The 19510-nt window shown below is 43.2% G+C and overlaps 1 protein-coding gene across 3 annotated transcripts in view; it reads right to left on the bottom strand.

Annotated features, from left to right (window-relative positions):
• ZFYVE28 (zinc finger FYVE-type containing 28) overlaps positions 1-19510 on the bottom strand; it is a 231556-nt gene that overhangs the window by 59498 nt on the left and 152548 nt on the right. The gene's annotated exons all lie outside the window — the stretch shown is intronic.

The raw sequence follows: 19510 nt of genomic DNA, 5'->3' as shown, positions 1-19510 counted from the left end.
TGAGTCGTTTGGTGATGTTAAAGCTGCACTATTTCAATCTGAAACTCATAAGCCCTTTATCCCTTGTACCCAATTCTCCAACTCTATCTGTGCATGAAATGTCTGTGAATTCACTGTAAAACCCTGTTCTTTTAATGTAACCATGTATTTTGTATAACTCTGTGCCCAGGACATACTTGAAAACGAGAGGTAACTCTCAATGTATTACTTCCTGGTAAAACATTTTTATAAATAAAAAAATTAAATAAGTCGAGTTTACACCGGGCCCCCTCCCCCTCCTAACTCTTACGCACCTCCTCATTCTCCTCTATTCCCCCTCCCTTTTTTCCCCACTCCGCCTCTCACTTTCCACCCCCTTATACGCTCCCCCCTCATACTTTGAGGCTTACACTCTTCCCACTCCAGCTCTCCCCCCGTCTGCGGCCCTGCCCATGGGTATGGCTAATGCGCTCACGCAAAAGAGAAGATGGTTCTGACCATTATCCAAGTACAATAGCACATTTTTATTTTTCTATATACAGTAGGTACCAAAACATCCACTTTCTTTTTCTAGAACATAAAACCCCACTTTTTAAATGGCTTGCACAGCGCATTGTAATCACACTGGAAAATATTTTGCTCTAATGCAATGATGCACAGTACTACTACTTCCTTTCCCCTGCACTTCGACCACGGGATTCACAGTGTAAAGACCTTGGACTGTCCCCATCCATCCGTCCCCCACTCCCCCCCACAATAACCCACTGCTTCATAGTATTTGTCCAACACCCGCCACTAGTCAGTGTCTCGCAAGCTGAACCCACGGCATGCTTAGGCAGCCAAACACAGCAAACAATTTCAATGCTAATAACCTCAAGTAATGAAGAGCGCACCAGAGGAACAATAAAGAAGGCGTTTTATGACAACAGTATATTAAGAAAAATACAAATGAATCCGATAAGCTGAGCCAACACAAATCACAGGGCCGGCCAGCTGGATGAGAACGTTCTCTAGAACCTACTGAGGCACACTGGGAAAAACACACACAAAGCGGAGACACCGCGCCAACGACAATCAGCGCTGCCATTCCCCAGCAATGGCAGATTAAAATCGCACATTCTGTTTTCAGGCATCTTATTTATTATTTCCCCAAACAAAATGAAAACCTGCTGCTCCCGAGTCCACAGATTAGATGCAATAAGCAGAGCCACTTTTAACCCCTTCAGTGCTTCACTGATGTGCACTGTACGTATAAAGACAAGTGCCCTCCCCCCCCCCCCCCCACCCTCCCTCTAGAGGCCCTGATGGTGTACCCTGTACGTCATGGCCTTCTGCTCGGATTTTAGCGGCTGCTCGCGGTGAGCTCGCCCATCCAGGGCCGATTGTGAATCTACACGGAAGGGGCGAACCTTCACTTCCGGTTTGGTCGCCGGAAACCGGACACACGTGATTCGCCAGTGCCGGAGGGTCTGTGGCCACAAAAGGTGACAGGACCCTCTGGCATTGAAGGGGATTCACTGCCAGAGCAGAAGCAAAATGGTTCCAACAAAAACAAAAGGCCCTGCATGCATACAGTGGGCTCCATTTGACTCAATATACAGCTCAACCCTGTAATAACGCGGTCCTCGGGGGCCACCTGATCCGACCGTGCTATAAACGGGGTTGCGCTATTTGAAAAAAAAAAATGGCCACCGCGCGCCCGATCGGGAGGAGAGGGGGAGGAGGAGGCGGAGGCAGCCCCACACAATCCCCCAGCAGCAGCACACGATCCCCCCCAGCAGCAGCATTACCAGAGGTAGGGGGGTGGGGGTGCTGTGTGTGTGTGTGTGTGTGTGTATATATATATAGATATATATCTATATATATATATATATACACACACACACATACATACATACATATATAATTTTTTTTTGCCTATAACGGGGTTGAGCTGTAACAATTGTTCACAATTTGAATGGAAACTATAGATTCTGTGATCGGGGATTTAGCGGCCTCACCACCTATTTTTACAATAATGCTTTCTTCGTAATTAGTTGTACTACTTGAATGGAACATAGTATTTTTAATCACAGTTCTAGGCTCCGATCATTTTTACGCTAGTAATAAAACTTCTGTATACAACTTTCTAAAATAAGGTTAAAAGAGCTTTGCATCCTGTGTTCAATATAAATTTTAAATCACGCACTGTACCACTCTTGTTTTTACACCACTTCCACCACGGTTTTAACTTTGTATTTTTTTAAAGCAAAAAAAACGTTAGTTAATCTTTTTATACTGTATATGTTGAGTGGTTTAAGCTTGTATTGAGACACTACAAAGAATGGGGATGCGAGGGCTGCTATTTAACTTCTAGCTGCGGTCTGAAAATAGTTGCATTGTGGTCAAAACAAATGTGAAAGTCAGTTTATATATAGTCGCTCATCAATTCTGGAGTGCAGTTTGGCTAATTAGCACTGATTAGGCAACTGGGCTGATGGGATGACATAAAGCTAGTTCCTATGGCATTAGGCTACCATCACACAAGTGTTAAAAATAAACATGTGTAGCCCCCTTTTGGGACTAGTTCATGTAATGGGTTAACTGTGTGGGCTTACTCCAGTTTCTTCCAGCCTCATCATGTGATGTAGGATGACTATGCAGAAGGGATTGCCACTCCCTTGTATGTTTTATGATCAGTGATGTCACTATAGTGACAAAATAATATATATACCTCCACCCAATGTTCTAGAAACCGGTTCTTTGGCATTCAGACAGGGGCCTCACTGTGAGTCCTGTAAATAGGTGTGTGTGTAAAGCCAAGTGTATTAAGAAGTCTCCTGTCACGGTTTGTTGTTTTCAGTTAGGAACGTGCCCCGATTTAAGTAAGTGCCATTAGTAAGGCTACAAGATGGTTCTCACTATTGAAAAGAAAAGAGCATGCTCTTGATAGCAGTTCTCTGCATAGTAACTCCGGACCATCCCAAACGGAAGTTTTTTTAGTGCAATCCTAATCACATTGGTATGGAAGTAGTATGCAGTACATAGTCTCGGGTTGCTAAACCTAAAGCTGAAAGTGTATTCCTGAGGCCCAGTTGTTATGCAACGAGACTGAAAATGTATCCCTTACTGCGGGTAACAAGTATACTGCACCGACACACTTTATTCGAGCAAATACCCGGTATGTACCTGGCAGATACCTGGAATGCGCCGCTCCTCACCTCTGACAAGCCCCGTTGTGTTTGCCTTCCCAGCCTGGGTTCATGCCTGGCTGATGGGCGGCTGATCTGTTAAATGATAATGATTAGGATTTAATAGGCTGCAATGCTTCGCATGTCTACCAGATGGCATAAATTCATGAATTGTAATGCAGTATATATATATATACTGTGCAGTATTGCAGCCAGCGGGAATAAAATGCTTCAATCCCTGCTTGGAAAATACCTCAATGCACTCGGGCAGAAAACAGTCACAAACCTCAATACACCCGGGTATACCCGAATTCGTGGGACTAGCCAAGCTCGGATAAAGTGTGTCGCCAGTGTAAGTACCTCCGTAGTGTAGGAGTGAGCGCTACTAAGGGGATTAAGTCGTGTATATTATTTGCACATCAGTCAAGTGTGACGTATATCAATGTCTGTGAAACATTATTGACGAATGTCCAACAAAGCACTAAGTTTTATAAAAGTTCCTGGCGCCCATCTTTGTTACATTCAAGCTTCCATGCCCAGACTGCACCTACACTGCACCCTGAGCAGGTATGAGAGACTGAGCACTGGCATCTATATAGTCAAATCTGATATATATTCCTTTGGAGCCAGGTACGGAGGGTTCGACATATTGGCAAGAGCCAATTCACTTCCTAACAAATGTTTTTTACCATCAAACCTTTAAAGCAGTGAAATCTAGTTACTAGCAGAAAATTACAGCGGGATTATACAGATTGCAACACTGTGTTCCATTCAGCTGTCCAGGCTGAAATGCCTCGAGTGCCCAATGACATAGCTACCATGTCTTGAGGTCTGGCAAAGTAGTGGCCCCATGAGGTATTACCTACATTATAAGCTTTTTGCTTGTTTGTTTGAGATCATATAAAAAAACATGAGTGGGATGTCGCTCAAACCAAAATATCCAAAAATAATATAAATAAAAGGCCTGGTGCACGGGGAAGAAAATTGTAATAAAAGAAGGTGACAGAGCTCACTAAAGTCCCCTATTAGTTGCACTCACGGCAACAACAAGTAACATAACTATAAGATATAAATATCCTCAGTATGGACTCAAGGTCCCAGGTGAAAATAAACTAATAGCTAAAGGATATAATATCCACAGATAGACAAATGTCTAAGACAAATTACCATAATCCCCAAGGACCATGTATCCACAGAACGTCTAATTTATTTATAAAATATTTTACCATTAAGTAATACATTGAGAGTTACCTCTCGTTTTCAAGTATGTCCTGGGCAAATAATACATGGTTACAAATACAGTTACATTATGAGCAGGGTATACATTATATACAAGACATTGCATGCACAGTTAAAGATAACATATATTATGGGCGTATGAAACAGTTACAGACCAGATTAAAATGTGAGACAGCCTTAGGCCGAGTCCATAGACGGACAGGCCGTGCTGAGGCGTGCGGACGCTCCGCGCTGAGCCCCTGCATCCTCAATGAGGATGCCTTGAGGGGGCTCACGCGAGCGTCCGCAGGCGTGCTGACGAGTTGGAGGTTTCAGCCGACCGCCAAGCTGATTTTCAGCGCGCTGTCGGCTGAAAACCTCCAATCACAGCACAGCAGTGTCAACGTCACGGCGATTGGCCCAGCGACGTCACTGCCCCGCCTCAAACCACCTCCCCCCGGCTCCGATCGCGCCCGCTGGCTCGCCTGTATGGGCATGAAATCGCCCAGATTTCAGCAGGCGAGCCTCAGCGTCAGCGCGGCTCGGATCTCCTCACCCTTCTATGGCCCAGGCCTAAGATTTGAAAGAACTTAAACTGGTGATGGATGTGAGAGTCTCTGGTAGGTTGTTCCAGTTTTGGGGTGCACGGTAAGAGAAGGAGGAACGGCCAGATACTTTAATGGCCTAAGGTATAGCAGTGGCATCCACTATTAAAATAAAAAAACTTTAACACATCATTTATAACGCCGAAAAGCAAGTGCGGTTAAGCGACTACTACACCAAGACAAATTTCCCTAGCCAATTCCAATCTGGCTTTCGTCCCAAACACTCCACCGTAACTACCCTGCTAAAAGTTTGCAATAAAATCCAGTGTGGAATGGAACGGGGACAACTCACTGGTGCAGTATTCCTAGATTTTGCAAAGGCTTTTGACACAGTTGATCATGCTATCCTGCTTAACAAACTCCAGAGCTCTGGAATAGGGAAGCATGCTTTAAACTGGTTTCAGTCCTACCTATCAGGAAGATCCAAACATGTGTCCATCTCAGGCTCTAACTCCAACCCCCTGGATATCACCTTTGGTGTCCCGCAAGGCTCTGTTCTGGGGCCCCTACTCTTCTCAGTGTTCATTAATAATCTTCCCACAGCTTGTAAGGAAGCCTCAATACACATGTATGCAGACTACACAATCCTATATGCACACAGCCCTAGCCTCTCTGACCTTCAACACATACTTCAGTCTGACTTTTTGAGACTCGAAAACTGGATTTCCCAAAACAAACTGTTTTTAAACACTGACAAGACTGTAACAATGATATTTGGGACCAATACTAAATTCTTAAAGCTTCCAGCAACTGAGCTCCATATTAGAACCAACACTAACACCCCCCTAACCCCTGTCACTAGTTTTAATTACCTGGGCTTATGATTTGACTCCCACGTAACATTCGGAATGCACATTGATACCCTGACAACCAAGACCTATGCCAAACTAGGGGTACTTTACAGGAACAAATCCTCCCTAAGTCTCCTGGTCAGAAAACGTATCGCACTGCAGATGCTAATGCCAATTATTGACTATGGAGACATAGTATATGGCACGGCACCTCAAACCCACCTTAGCAAACTGGACCCCCTCTACAATTCAATTTGTCGTTTTGTTCTCCAATGCAACTACAACACACATCACTGCGAAATGCTCAAAGAACTAGATTGGTTAACACTAGAGTTTAGGCGCAAAGTTCACCTTTCCTGTCTTGCCTTTAAATTCTTTATGGGCAAGCTATCCAGCTACCTGAACAAGCTCCTCAGCCCTACCACATGCAGCACTTATCACCTGAGATCAGACTCCAAAAGACTGTTCATGGTCCCAAGGCTCAACAAAGTATCCGGCCGTTCCTCCTTCTCTTACCGTGCACCCCAAAACTGGAACAACATACCAGAGACCCTCACATCCACCACCAGTTTAAGTTCTTTCAAATCTAAGGCTGTCTCACATTTTAATCTGGTCTGTAACTGTTTCATTCGCCCATAACATATATTTTCTTTAACTGTGCATGCAATGTCTTGTATATAATGTATACCCTGTTCATTTATGTAACTGTATTTGTAACCATGTATTATTTGTCTTAACTCTGTGCCCAGGACATACTTGAAAACGAGAGATAACGCTCAATGTGTTACTTCCTGGTAAAATATTTTATAAATAAATAAATAAAAGTGACACAAAAAAAATTAAATAGAACAATGGTGATGTTAAAAAAAACCCTGTTGGGGGTTGTTTGAGATAATGTCAGAAGCGCTGGACACGATATGAACAGAAAAGCTCTTTTGTCGATTCATCAGTGACGTCATGATCGTCTGATCGCTTCCGATAAATCTATCACGACTTGCCGGAAGGGGCTGTGGCACTCTTGTGCCACGTGCTCCAATGGCATTCAAAAGGATTTCATATAATTTTGCAGTGTATATGAAGCCTAGAACTTTGGATGCAATGTTTTTAGAAGGGCAACACAGAGAAGCACATGGACAGCCAGATCAATTCCCCTAGTTTGGTAATTAGTACACAGCTTCATTAAGGATTATGAATATAGAGGATTAAAAATTTGTAGCAAAAGGTAAATTTTCCTGTCATACCCTAATTGCTCAAACTGTGTTCGGACACACACAGCTCATTCATATGGTACTACATTTCCAAAAACACAGAAAGAAGAATGAAGCCACACGCTTCCAGGCAGCAACTTTTGATCGCCGACAGGATCATTTATATGGAAAGTATATTTAAAGGTCAACTCCCACTTAGCAGCAAAGCGAACTAATTACAACAATCATTGAACGTTTTAATTATAGCAAAGAAACTGAAGGAAGGGGGGTATTATTGTTTAACCCCTTCACCGCCAAAATGCCCCTTTGAAAGAAAAAAGGGTTAACATATTGCTTGGTCTCTGGTGCTGAACTGTCCTAATTTCAGCTGCGGGGACCCCCTGCTTCCAGAGATACTTACATCCTTTGGGGGTACTGGTATCGCTGCAGTCATGGAACGGTGCGCGTAATGAATGGCAGCGTTTAAAAATGTCCCGCGTCTTGCCTGTCAATACGAAGCGGTGATATCATCCACTGCGGCTTCCTATTGGCCAGAGTGACCGGGACATTTAAACTGCACAGGGATACCGGAACCCCCGACGGAGGCAAGTATCGCTGCTTTTGGCTCAACGATGTCTTTTGTCTAATCCGTTTGTTTGGAAAGCCCTCTCCCGCCTAAAACCTCTGTCACTGCCCCATACCTTTGGAATGCCCTTCCCCTCAAAATCCAACTGTTACCCTCTCTCTGCATCTTTTAAGACCTTTCTTAAAATACACCTCTTTAATGAAGCATATGGGTAGCTCGGCTGGCTGTTACTATAAGGCTGAGATGTCAGGAGGAACCTAAGAGTGTATAGCCTTATAAGGGGGAGAATTTTGTATGTAATAAAGGATTTAATAGGGAGCCAGGAGAAGGGATTTTGGCAGTAGTGCCGCTGAGACAGATTTAGGGGTAAAGTTATTCTAACAGCAGCATTTAGGATAGATTGTAGGGGAGACCGGTTAGAGGCAGAAAGGCCGGACAGTAGAAGGTTACAATAATCGAGATGGGAGAGAATGAGGGCCTGCATTAGAATTTTAGCAGTAGAGTGACAGAGGAAAGGGCGTATCTTTGCAATGATAGGGTTAAAACCCGACAGGTTATAGCTACATCGTGAATGTGAGGGAGGAGTCAAATGTGTCCCCTAGGCAGCGTGCTTGTGATACTGGGTGTATGATAGTACTGCCAACAGTAATGTAGAAGGGGGCAGTAGGGCCAGGGAGTTATGGGGTTCTACGTCTTTGACATGTTAAGTTTGAGTTGGTGGAGGGCCATCCAGGATGATACAGCGGTGAGACATTCGTAGACTTGGTCTGTACAGCAGGTGTAAGGTCAGGGGTCGAAAGGTAAATTTACAGGCAACAGTCACTCATGCATACACACACACCTATATACACACACACACATACACCTATGTGCCCCTACATAAACCCTCATGCATAAACATACACAGATACATAGGCATTACATGCGCCAAATTAATATATACATATATTTCAGCCTCAAAAAACTGAGGGGAGCACAAAGATAGCAGCGACTTTACTCCCTTCCAGGTATTCAATTTCACAAGAGACTTGAATAAAACGGAGTTGCTCCAACACACGTTCTGATTCACTCCTCCCATCTTACTTTTGGTCGTCATCTTGGTCTTTTCATTACCCTTGGAATCCAGTGGAGTACTAACTTTACGCAACAATCATTTCTTTGTGACATGTCCGGCAAACTTAAATTTTAATTTCTTCACCCGTTTGATGTCACAGACTTTTGTTTGGTTTTGAACCCATTTATCATTTTTGCTACCTTTGTGTAATACCCTTTACATATTTCCATACTACCTTTGAGTAATACCCAGCATACATCTTTCCATACTTCTTTGCGTTGTTTGAAGTATTTTTTTAATTATCTTCACTGTTAGGGTTCAAGTTTTACAGCCATACATGAGCACTAGCAGAATACACTGGTCAGAGACGTTCCTCTTGAGGCACTGTGGAAAGTTTCCTTGAAAGATTGTCTTGTTTCTTCCAAGTGTGCTCCAGGCCATCTTTATTCTCCTGTAGATTTCATTGAAAAGATTCCCATCCATTGTTATTTGTCGACCAAGGTAGACAGAATTCTTCGACTTCTACTTCCATTCAATTTATTTGATCTTTGCAGAATTGACACATTTGTTGAGCATCACTTCTTGTAGTGAAACATATGGAGGCCCACTTTCTAACTTCCTTCGGCAAGCTCTGCAATTTGTTGTTGGGTGCCTTCTGGACTTGTGGCAACGTAATCTACAAAATTGAAGGTGACGCAAGTATTCATCATTGATTTTGATTCTTTTTTTCTCCCAATCTAATGTCTTAAACAATTCTTCAAAGTGTTGCTGTGAAACGCTTTGATGATATGGTGTCTCCCTGCTGCACTCCCTTGTTGATCCTTGCTTGCATCTTCATATGATCTAATGGTTAATGAGGCACTATTGTAAATGTTCTTTATAATATCAATGATGCTTCAACACTTTGCCTTCCTAAGACATTTAAAATTGCTGGAGGTGTAGACAGAATCAAATGCTTTTTCATAATCTACGAAACCAGATTAATTGATCATATTCATTACTTTAGGAAATCACTTCTTGTACTACAGGCAGGCCTCGTTTTACAACGCTTCGCTTTACAACGAATGGCTTATCCAACGCTATGCAATGCATACCTATGTTCATTTTTACAACGCTAAAACGGCTTATCCAACACTCTTACGACGCTTTGCAACGTTGTTTATGTGTATGTGTGTGTATATATATTCACACACATACACATAAACAACGTTGCAAAGCGTCGTAAGAGCATATACAGTATATAATATTATATTATACTATATAATATTATATTATACTATATAACATATTATTTATTATGTTATATTATATATATATATATATATAATACAGTATAGACACTATATAATTTATGTGTGTGCTGCATATCTTATTGCCTGCATAAAATATTTGGTGTATTTTAGTGTTAAAAATGCCTTCAGGAACGGAACCTTTCATTTAAACAGTGTTCCTATGGGAAAACATGTTTCACTTTACAACGTTTCGCTATCCAACGCCATTTTGAGTAACACATTGTGTCGGATAACCGAGGACTGCCTGTACTTGGATGTGATCCATTGAGTTAGATCCACTAAGAAATCCAGCTTGTTTTCTAGGCTGGGTGAAGCCCCCGGTCTGTTGCACCCGATTAGCCAGTTTCTTGTAAGTGATTGGCCTGCAGTTCTTGAGGTCTTCTTTGTCTCCATTCTTTTGGAATGAGGACAACTATGGAATTTCTCCATTGTTCTAGAATTGTCCTGTTCATCAAGCAGAATGTAAAGAGTATGGCAAGGATTTGCTCTACTTCTTTCGCAGCTACTTTCAAGTTTTCAGTTGTAATACAGTCTCCCCGGGAACCTTCCCATTCTTTATGAATTGTATTGCCTTTGCCACTTCTTCTGGAAGTGGTGGTTTCTTCTTCCACCTGCTGAATTAGGTCCTGTGTCATCTGTGTTCTCATAGACTTTCATGTAGAAGTCCTCAACTCTCTTTATAAGTTCAGTCTTTTATTGTCGATTCATTTTCTTGCGAGGGCAATGATTTGCTTCTTCCCAAACATAAGTCACGGTTCTATCTTCGATAGTCTTCCTCACCATATCATAGTAACATTTTCTTACTGTACTACATCTTCGGTTATAGGTTTGCGGATTGTCTTGCACATCTCTACATATTGTACAATTCTTGCGTCTTGGGAGTGTTTAATTTCTTGTTATCTAATCAGTAACTGCTTTAGCTCATCTGATATTTTCTTACCCTGTTTTTTTGTTCGGGATTCCTCCAGTTATTTCAGCGCTTTCAACTACAACCATAAAGTCTTCATAATTGTTTAAGTGTCCCCATGTAATTCGAGCACACACGCGTTTTTTTTTTCCAGCTCTAGTTGAAATTCCCTGCTATTATTCCCGAGGTTCTTGGTGTTGATTGTTTTCATCTTTTTAATCTGTTTTCTTCTTTTAATCTTTGCATTCAGCTGCAGTTTGCAGCGAACCAACCAGTGATCCCTCCTTGTGTCAAAACGGTTAATGACTGCGCAGTCTTAAAACACGTGTTTCATGTCAGTTAGGTTTGTTATTTTTTTGAGAAATTGTAAATCTTGTTGCCAAACACAGTCCACTTGTTTCCAATAAATTATTATCTTTACCACTTAATTTCAAATATACAAGTTGCAGGCTGCAGAATGTGAATGCTCCATATAATGGAATTCATGATGACATTCTAAAGAGGTAAGATTGAAAGTAAAGAGTTCTCTACTATTGTTACAGATCAGCACAAGTAAGATCTGCTTTGTTTTTGTTCAGAAGTATTATTATGCAGACACAATTTATAAAAGCTGTCTACCATTCAATCCAGCATCTCTTACAGAAATCACAAGACACAGTTTACAGGGGTATAGTCTGAATTATACAAAGAATCTTGGAGGTCAAGGCTACATGAAGCATCATTTTAGTAGAAAACATTTAGGCACTGCTACCAGAATAAAAAGTTTGGTAAAATACGCGCTCTGTTCGTTGCCGTGCGCAGTGTTTTTTCGGTGCTGGAAGGGGTCTACTTCCGTTTTGATCAGGCCGACCGTTCTGCTGAAGCACTGAGTCCGCCCAACCACTGCAAAATGAGCATTGTGTCACGAGTTACCTGTTGCGTCAATAGGGCCTCTGGCATGCCAGGGTACAGGACATACCAGGGCACTGAAAGAGTTGATCTTATTTTAGTAAACACAGTCCAAGATGTCCCTGAAGCTGCATTATTATTGTGCGTACTCCTTTGCTGTGTTTATAGGTCTTCCAGTCCAGTTTTTACATTAAACAGAAACGGCAGGATATTAAAAAAAAAATATGTTAGCGGGTACACCACCTGGGCACCTCCCGAAGCCAAGTGATGCACGGTGAGCTTAATCGATATCCTTCGTGTCACAATGTATAGACTTATCAATTCTCAGCTCGCTAGAGGAAATAGTAAATGAACAGAATGCCGAGACAGCTGTTAAGGCGTGTGCGTCTGCGTGTGCGTGTGTATGTGTCTTACATGATCAGATCAACAGTCCGTTTATAATGTTTTAAATCATATTTTCAAACATTTGCTGTGAAACCAAAATCCTTTTGGATATGCTAGAGGCCCCACAGCGTGATTAAGCGAGGGCATCTGAGGTTATAGATGTTGTAAGGGAAAATCTGTGTCAGTATCATAATGAAAATGAATATGATAGAACATGGGTTGAAATGTTACATAGGGTTAATTAATGCAATATTACAGGTTTTTTTTGGACGTGATTTGGCTGCACTGAAAAGCACCAGACATCTTAACTGCAAGACTGTGTAACTCTGTAGTTACAGAGACAACTGGGGATGGAAGTGACATCACTAACAAGAACAGCATTTGTGTTCACTATGCAATTCTTCATTTCATAATTGGTGAGATGAATCGTCGGTTCGTTGAGGAAACCCCTTAAATACTAAAAAGGCATTGTATCACTGAATCCAAACAGTGAAGTTTTCCCTCGATTAAAAAAAGAAACACTATTTGCTGAAGCGTACGATTTTGACATTGAAGAAGTTTCTCATGAACTGCATCAAGAACGCGGATTACTGGAACGGAAAATCTATACTGGCATGGAAGCCAACAACTCCCGTTCAATTCACATGATTTATACAACCCTATTAAGATGCTTTCCATGAATTATTTCACGTATGCAAGATAGATGTTACTATACCGTTTAGCAGTACAGCATGTGAAATAAGCTTTTCCACACGGTCTGGTTAAATCAAGGTCTGACAAGAGACTCTGCAATGTAAGTATCTTAAGTATTAAATCAAACAGTGCAAAGTCAATAAATCTAAAAAAATAAAAAAAAAACTATTTGCCAAACTATATAAAAATCAACTAATCCAACAATATTTATACCACATAGTACATTTTGACTGTTGCCAAGTGTTATATAAGCTACATTTATCAAGTATATTAAGCACATAAAATTATATAATTTTCTATTTAGCGCATGGGTTGCCATGAAGATAACTGTAATTCTCTAACCCGTTGGGCGCCCTTCAGACGTAGGTACTACATTATGGGGCCTTTGTATCCTTGGATGTATCCCCTGTGGCCCAATTGACTTGTCACTTTTCCATGAGCACTTGCTCTTCTATAAACGGACTTGTGTCTTCCTCTGTTCCTTGTGTATTCTTGTTCCTTAACTGTGGTCCCTCGCCTTCACCTTTTGAAACATGACCACCCTCTTCTGCCTTTAGTCTTGCTATTCTTCAGTTTTTCGCCGTTCACTTACAGTATATACTTAAAAATATTTTCCCCACTTCTTTACGGACTGTGCTACATTCCCTTCTGCCTGGACATTTCCTGCATAAACAAGGCTTTTATACCACGTAATCAAAACAAGGTCCTATAAGAGTATTTGGTGGCAGTAAGAATATTGATTTAAATGTAATTTTGAAATTTAATTTGAGTGTCTGTATTTGTTTTTTTAACAATGGTGTCTGTGTTAATGTATCTGACCAGTCACACTGCACAATGTTGTATTGTAAAGCAGTGGTGCGCAAACTGGGGGGAGCAAGATTGTTTAGGGGGGGGGCAAGATTGTTTAGGAGGGGGGGGTGCAGGCGGCTGGCGGTGATTGTGCCAGGAGCAGAGAGAAATGCAGTCTCTAGCCGCTTTGGGCCGTTAGGCGGCGCTGTGCTACACAGCAACTGCAGCACCTCCTTGAAGCATCAGCGTGGTGAGTGTGAGACATGAGGAGGGGGGGGGGTGAGTGTGAGACATGAGGATGGGGGGGTGAGGAGGGGGGGTGAGAGTGGGACATGAGGAGTGGGGGGTTGAGATTGGGACATGAGGAGGGGGGTGAGAGTGGGACATGAGAAGGGGGGGTGAGAGTGGGACATGAGGAGTGGGGGGGGTGAGAGTGGGACATGAGGAGTGGGGGGTGAGTGGGACATGAGGAGTGGGGGGTGAGTGGGACATGAGGAGGGGTGGGGGGGGTGAAAGTGGGACATGAGGAGGGAGGGGGGGTGAGAGTGGGACATGAGGAGGGGGGGGGGTGAGAGTGGGACATGAGGAGAGGGGGGGGGTGAAAGTGGGATATGAGGAGTGGGGGGGGTGAGAGTGGGACATGAGGAGTGGGGGGTGAGTGGGACATGAGGAGGGAGGCGGGGTGAGAGTGGGACATGAGGAGGGAGGGGGGGAGAGAGTGGGACATGAGGAGGGAGGGGGGGGTGAGAGTGGGACATGAGGAGGGAGGGGGGGTGAGAGTGGGACATGAGGAGTGAGGGGGGGTGAGAATGGGACATGAGGAGGGAGGGGGGGGTGAGAGTGGGACATGAGGAGGGAGGGGGGTGAGAGTGGGATGGGTGAGAGTGGGACATGAGGAGGGAGGGGGGTGAGAGTGTGACATGAAGAGGGAGGGGGGGTGAGAGTGGGACATGAGGAGGGAGGGGGGGTGAGAGTGGGACATGAGGAGGGAGGGGGGTGAGAGTGGGACATGAGGAGAGGGGGGGGTGAGAGGGATATGAGGAGGGAGGGGGGGTGAGTGGGACATGAGGAGGGAGGGGGGGTGAGTGGGACATGGGGAGGGGGGGTGAGTGGAACATGGGGAGGGGGGGGTGAGTGGGACATGGGGAGGGGGGGGTGAGTGGGACATGGGGAGGGGGGGGTGAGTGGGACATGGGGAGGGGGGTGAGTGTGACAGTGTGACATGGGGGTGAGTGTGACATGGGGAGGGGGGTGAGAGTGGGACATGGGGAGGGGGGTGAGAGTGGGACATGGGGAGGGGGGTGAGAGTGGGACATGGAGAGGGGGGTGAGAGTGGGGCATGGGGAGGGGGGGTGAGAGTGGGACATGGGGAGGGGGTGAGTGAGTGTGACATGGGGAGGGGGTGAGTGTGTGAGACTGACATGGGGAGGGGGGTGAGTGTGACATGGGGAGGGGGTGAGTGTGAGAGTGTGACATGGGAGGGGGTGAGAGTGTGACATGGGAGGGGGGTGAAAGTGGGAGTGTGCCATGGGGAGGGGGGTGAGAGTTACATGGGGAGGTGAGAGTGAGAGAGTGTGACATGGGGAGGGGGGTGAGAGTTACATGGGGAGGGGAGTGAGAATGTGACGGGAGGGGGTGAGTGCGACAGTGTGACATGGGGAGGGATGGTGAGTGTGGGAGGGTGAGAGTGGAGAGTGACATGGGGAAGGGGGGTGAGAGTGAGTGTGGGGGGTGAGAGTGTGACATGAGATGGGGGAGTGCGAGATGGGGAGAGGGGGTGAGAGTGAGTGTGACATGGGGTGAAAGAGCTACATGGAGAGGGGGTGAAAGAGAGACATGGGGATGAGAGAGACACTGGCGGGAGGGAGAGAGAGACACTGGCGGGAGGGAGAGAGAGTGAGAGACACTGGGGGGATGGACACTGGTGGGAGGAAGAGACACACAATGGCTGAAGGGAGAGTGTGAGAGACACTGGGGGGAGGGAGAAAGAGACACACACACTGGGGGGAGGGAAAGAGAGAGTGGGGAGAGAGGGAGAGACACTGAGGGGGGGGATAGAGAGACACTGGAGGGGGAGCGAGAAATACTGGGAGAGGGAGAGACTGGGAGAGGAGTGTGAGACTGTGGAAGAGGGAGGAGAGGTCCTGAGGTGTCCTAATGTGGCGGGAAGAGAGATTAATAATACAGCATAAATAGGGACGCTATTAGACAAATACCATAATATTTATTTTTAGGTGATGTAATTTGTGTTATAAATACTTTTTTGTAGACGCGTGCCGGGGGCGTTACAAAGCTGGTTCGCCCTCATTGGCTGAACCAGCTCACGTGCACTGACGTCATGTGATTTTGATTACATCAGGCAAGGGGGTGGGGGGCCGAGAAAATTCATGGATGAAAAGGGGGGCTCGGCATAAAAAGTTTGCTCACCCCTGTTGTAAAGCACGGATGTGCTCAGGTATTTTTTTTTTTTAATTCTGTGATTATATCTTTAGAAGTCAGAAACTTTATGGCTAAATTGATCTTAATACAAAGAGAATGTCTTCAATATTAAAAATCTCTAATTGTCTCCGATTTCCTATAAGCAATGCGAACATAATTAGGGTTTTGTAATGTCACATTTCTGCTGGCAGTGTTGTGCACAATATTAGTTTGTGTATGTGTAATGGTGTACCACTTTGCTTTCTTTAGTCTGCCCCCAGGAGCACCCAAATAAAAAGCCCAGGGAACGCCCTTGCATCTCGGTGACCCTTACATTTTCTGCCATTTCCGAAAGGCTTGTGATTACCGAGTATATTCAGGAACAAGTACCATAGATACCCATCAACCGGTGGAACCCTCTACCACTGAAGACTGGGACAACTTCAAAAGAAGACTAAATGTCTAAATGTTATCATGGAGAAGCAATACATGGAGACTAACAGCATGGACAACTTTCGAGGCAGCGAGTAGGTGATGCTCTATGCTGCTCTCAACACTTGCCACTGTGGAAGACAATACAAGGCGTGATGGACCATTTCATCTGACCAAGTACTGGCACAGGTTAGTCAAATCATTACATGGGTACCAATATAGCCTTTGATTTTTTGTTTTCCCATTGCTGGAAGAGGCATGTAATAAAAAGTCCTTCTGATACTTAAAAGGTTAAGACACTTTAATGACAGACTGTCTTGAGAATTACAGAGGGTAAAATGTAACAATTTTCAATGACTGTTTAAAAATGTATACACAGGGTATCGTATTTATTTTATTACATCAAAAGTATTCTAGAATGTTTCTTATTCTCCACAATTGAATACATACAAATATGTACTAAAAAGTGAACAAAAGAGGAGGTATCAAATTATACATCTCCAAATCTACAGGTATGAGAGGCTCCATAAAACACGTCTCCTTACAGTAATGATGCTAAAACCATAGATAAGATTATTCTCAGCACAGCCCAGAGCCACAGCGAGCGATGGAAAAAAAAATAGGCTCTGTAGTTAAGGTCGCACATTAAATCGAATACCTGGCCGCTGCTTTAACGGAGACATCATCACTGCTTTAGTATTAGAATTTAAAGCAAACCAGTATCTTCCTGGAGAGAGCTGGATTTCTTATACTGTAGTAACAACAGGGAAATGATTCATTGATGTGCTACAGTACATGACTTGTAAGACCACAAAAGGTCACATCCAAAGACAGAATATATGGTACCTCGAGTGCGGTCAACACTATAAAACATGCAGTGCCGCTTCTAAATATGCCGAGGCATTCATTTTATATCTGTAGAAAATACATAAACTCGATGACTATAAATATAAATCTTAAGTGGCTTTATTAGGGCTAAATTACCATTCCATAAATGAACCTACAATAACTCATGAACCAGATGTCTGTCTTATAGAACCGATATTTCCTGATCTATCTTACAGATGTAGCAGACATTATTACGCCTCCTGGCGAGTTGCAGCGGACACACACATCGCATCAAAGCGAGAAGAGGCCAGTGTTTCACAATAGCGGTGTGTTAGAAGGGGAGAGAGTCAACAACAATATTTTGGAGATCGAGTACAGGGATGACCTAAACATTTTTTTTTTTACCTGGGATTCTTCTGGAGTGACTTATAACATTCTCAGAACATCCTGAAGGCTGGCACGCCAGTGAAGTCCTGATAAAGTTAGCAAACACAACCTGACGTTATCGGGAAGCCTAACCCAATGTGGCTAAATAAATAGGTAGGAGAGGAAATGGAAAGGACAAGCATTTAGATTCTTAAAGTCTGAAGGGACGGAGGCATCATAACAGAATAAGGAATGTAACAAAAGTTGCAAAAGGGCAATCAATTTAGCAAAAATTGGCGAGGAGGGGGTGGGGAAGAAGGATTGCAATAGAAAGGAAGATCAACCATAAAAAGTTCTTTAAGGATCTTAATAACAAAAAGATTAGAAAAGAAAATATAGGACCCTTTCAGTGTGATATGGTCAAGCAGATTATTGGTGGGGAAAAAAAAATCAGAGGTATCAGAGGTAAATACATTATTTGCCTCTGTAATTATCAGGGAGGAATCAATTGAAAAATAGTGCTGCAGGAGGGAGTCACAACCTCTATATTAATAACCAAAACATAAGTGGTTTGATAAAATTAAAGTTAACAAGGCACCTGGCCCCAATGGCATAAATCCTAGCGTTCTTAAGGATTTAAGTTCAGTAACAGTCAAACGATTGCGTTTATTATTCAAGGACACCATTTTCACAGGCTCAGTACCACATGATTGGCGTTAAGCAGACATAGTGCCTACAGTATATTTAAAAAGGGAGCAAGATCACAACCAGGGGATTACAGACCTGTAAGCCTGACATCAATAGTGGGGAAGGTTTGAAGGCTTAATACGGGATAATATTTAGGAATACCTAATGGAAAACAAAATTATTAGTAATAGTCAGCATGGATTTATAGAAGGATAGGTCGTGTCAAAATAACCTTATAAGTTTGTTTGAGGAGGTAAGTAGGAATTTAGACCAGGGTAATGCAGTTGAGGTGATCTACTTAGATTTTGCAAAGGCTTTTGATACGGTTCAACCGTTTCAAAGGAAATCGTACTAGATAAAACATATTTGCACCTGGATTGAAAACTGGTTGAAGGATAGACAACAGAGAGTTGACGTAAATGGAACCTTTTCAGGCTGGAATAAATGCTTTTTAGCTTATTTATTAATGACCTTGAGGTTGGCATAGAGAGCAAAGTCTCCATCTTTGCTGATGACACTAAATTGAGTAAGGTAGTACAATCAGAGCAGGATATAATTTCTCTCCAAAGGACTTGGATAGACTGGAAACTTGGGCAGGTAAATGGCAGATCAGGTTTAATACAGATAAATGTAAGGTTATTCATTTGGGAAACAAGAATAAACAGGCGACTTAAAAATTAAATGGGGGTAAAGTCGGTCAATCTTTGATGGAGAAGGATTTAGGAGTGCTTGTAGACAGCAGGCTTAGCAATAGTGCCTAATTTCATGCAGTAGCTGCAAAGGCAAATAAGATCTTATTTGTAATTAAAACAGGGAATGGATGGAAGGGAAGCAAACAATTATGCTGCTGTATAAAGCATTAGCAATACCAAACCTAGAATATGGAATGCTGGTTTGGGCACCACTCCATTTAAAAAAAACAAAAACAAAAACCCCACAAAAAACACATTATGGAACTAGAAAAAGTTCAAAGAGCCGCCACTACATTAATAAATGTGATGGAAAATCTAACTTATGAGGAGAGGCTAGCTAATTTAGATTTGTTTACATTAGAAAAGAGGCATCTAAGAGGGGGTATGATAACTATATACAAATATATTCAGGGTCAATATAAGGAGCTTTCAAAATAACTATTCATCCCAACGGCAGTACAAAGGACAAGAGAATATTATTTTGCCAGCATCAAAGGAAAGGGTTCTTTACAGTAAGGGCAGTTAAAATGTGGAATGAATTCAT

The sequence above is a fragment of the Ascaphus truei genome, chromosome 1 (assembly GCF_040206685.1).
Source record: "Ascaphus truei isolate aAscTru1 chromosome 1, aAscTru1.hap1, whole genome shotgun sequence".
NCBI lineage: Eukaryota > Metazoa > Chordata > Amphibia > Anura > Ascaphidae > Ascaphus > Ascaphus truei.
This window is presented reverse-complemented; position numbering and strand designations above follow the sequence as displayed.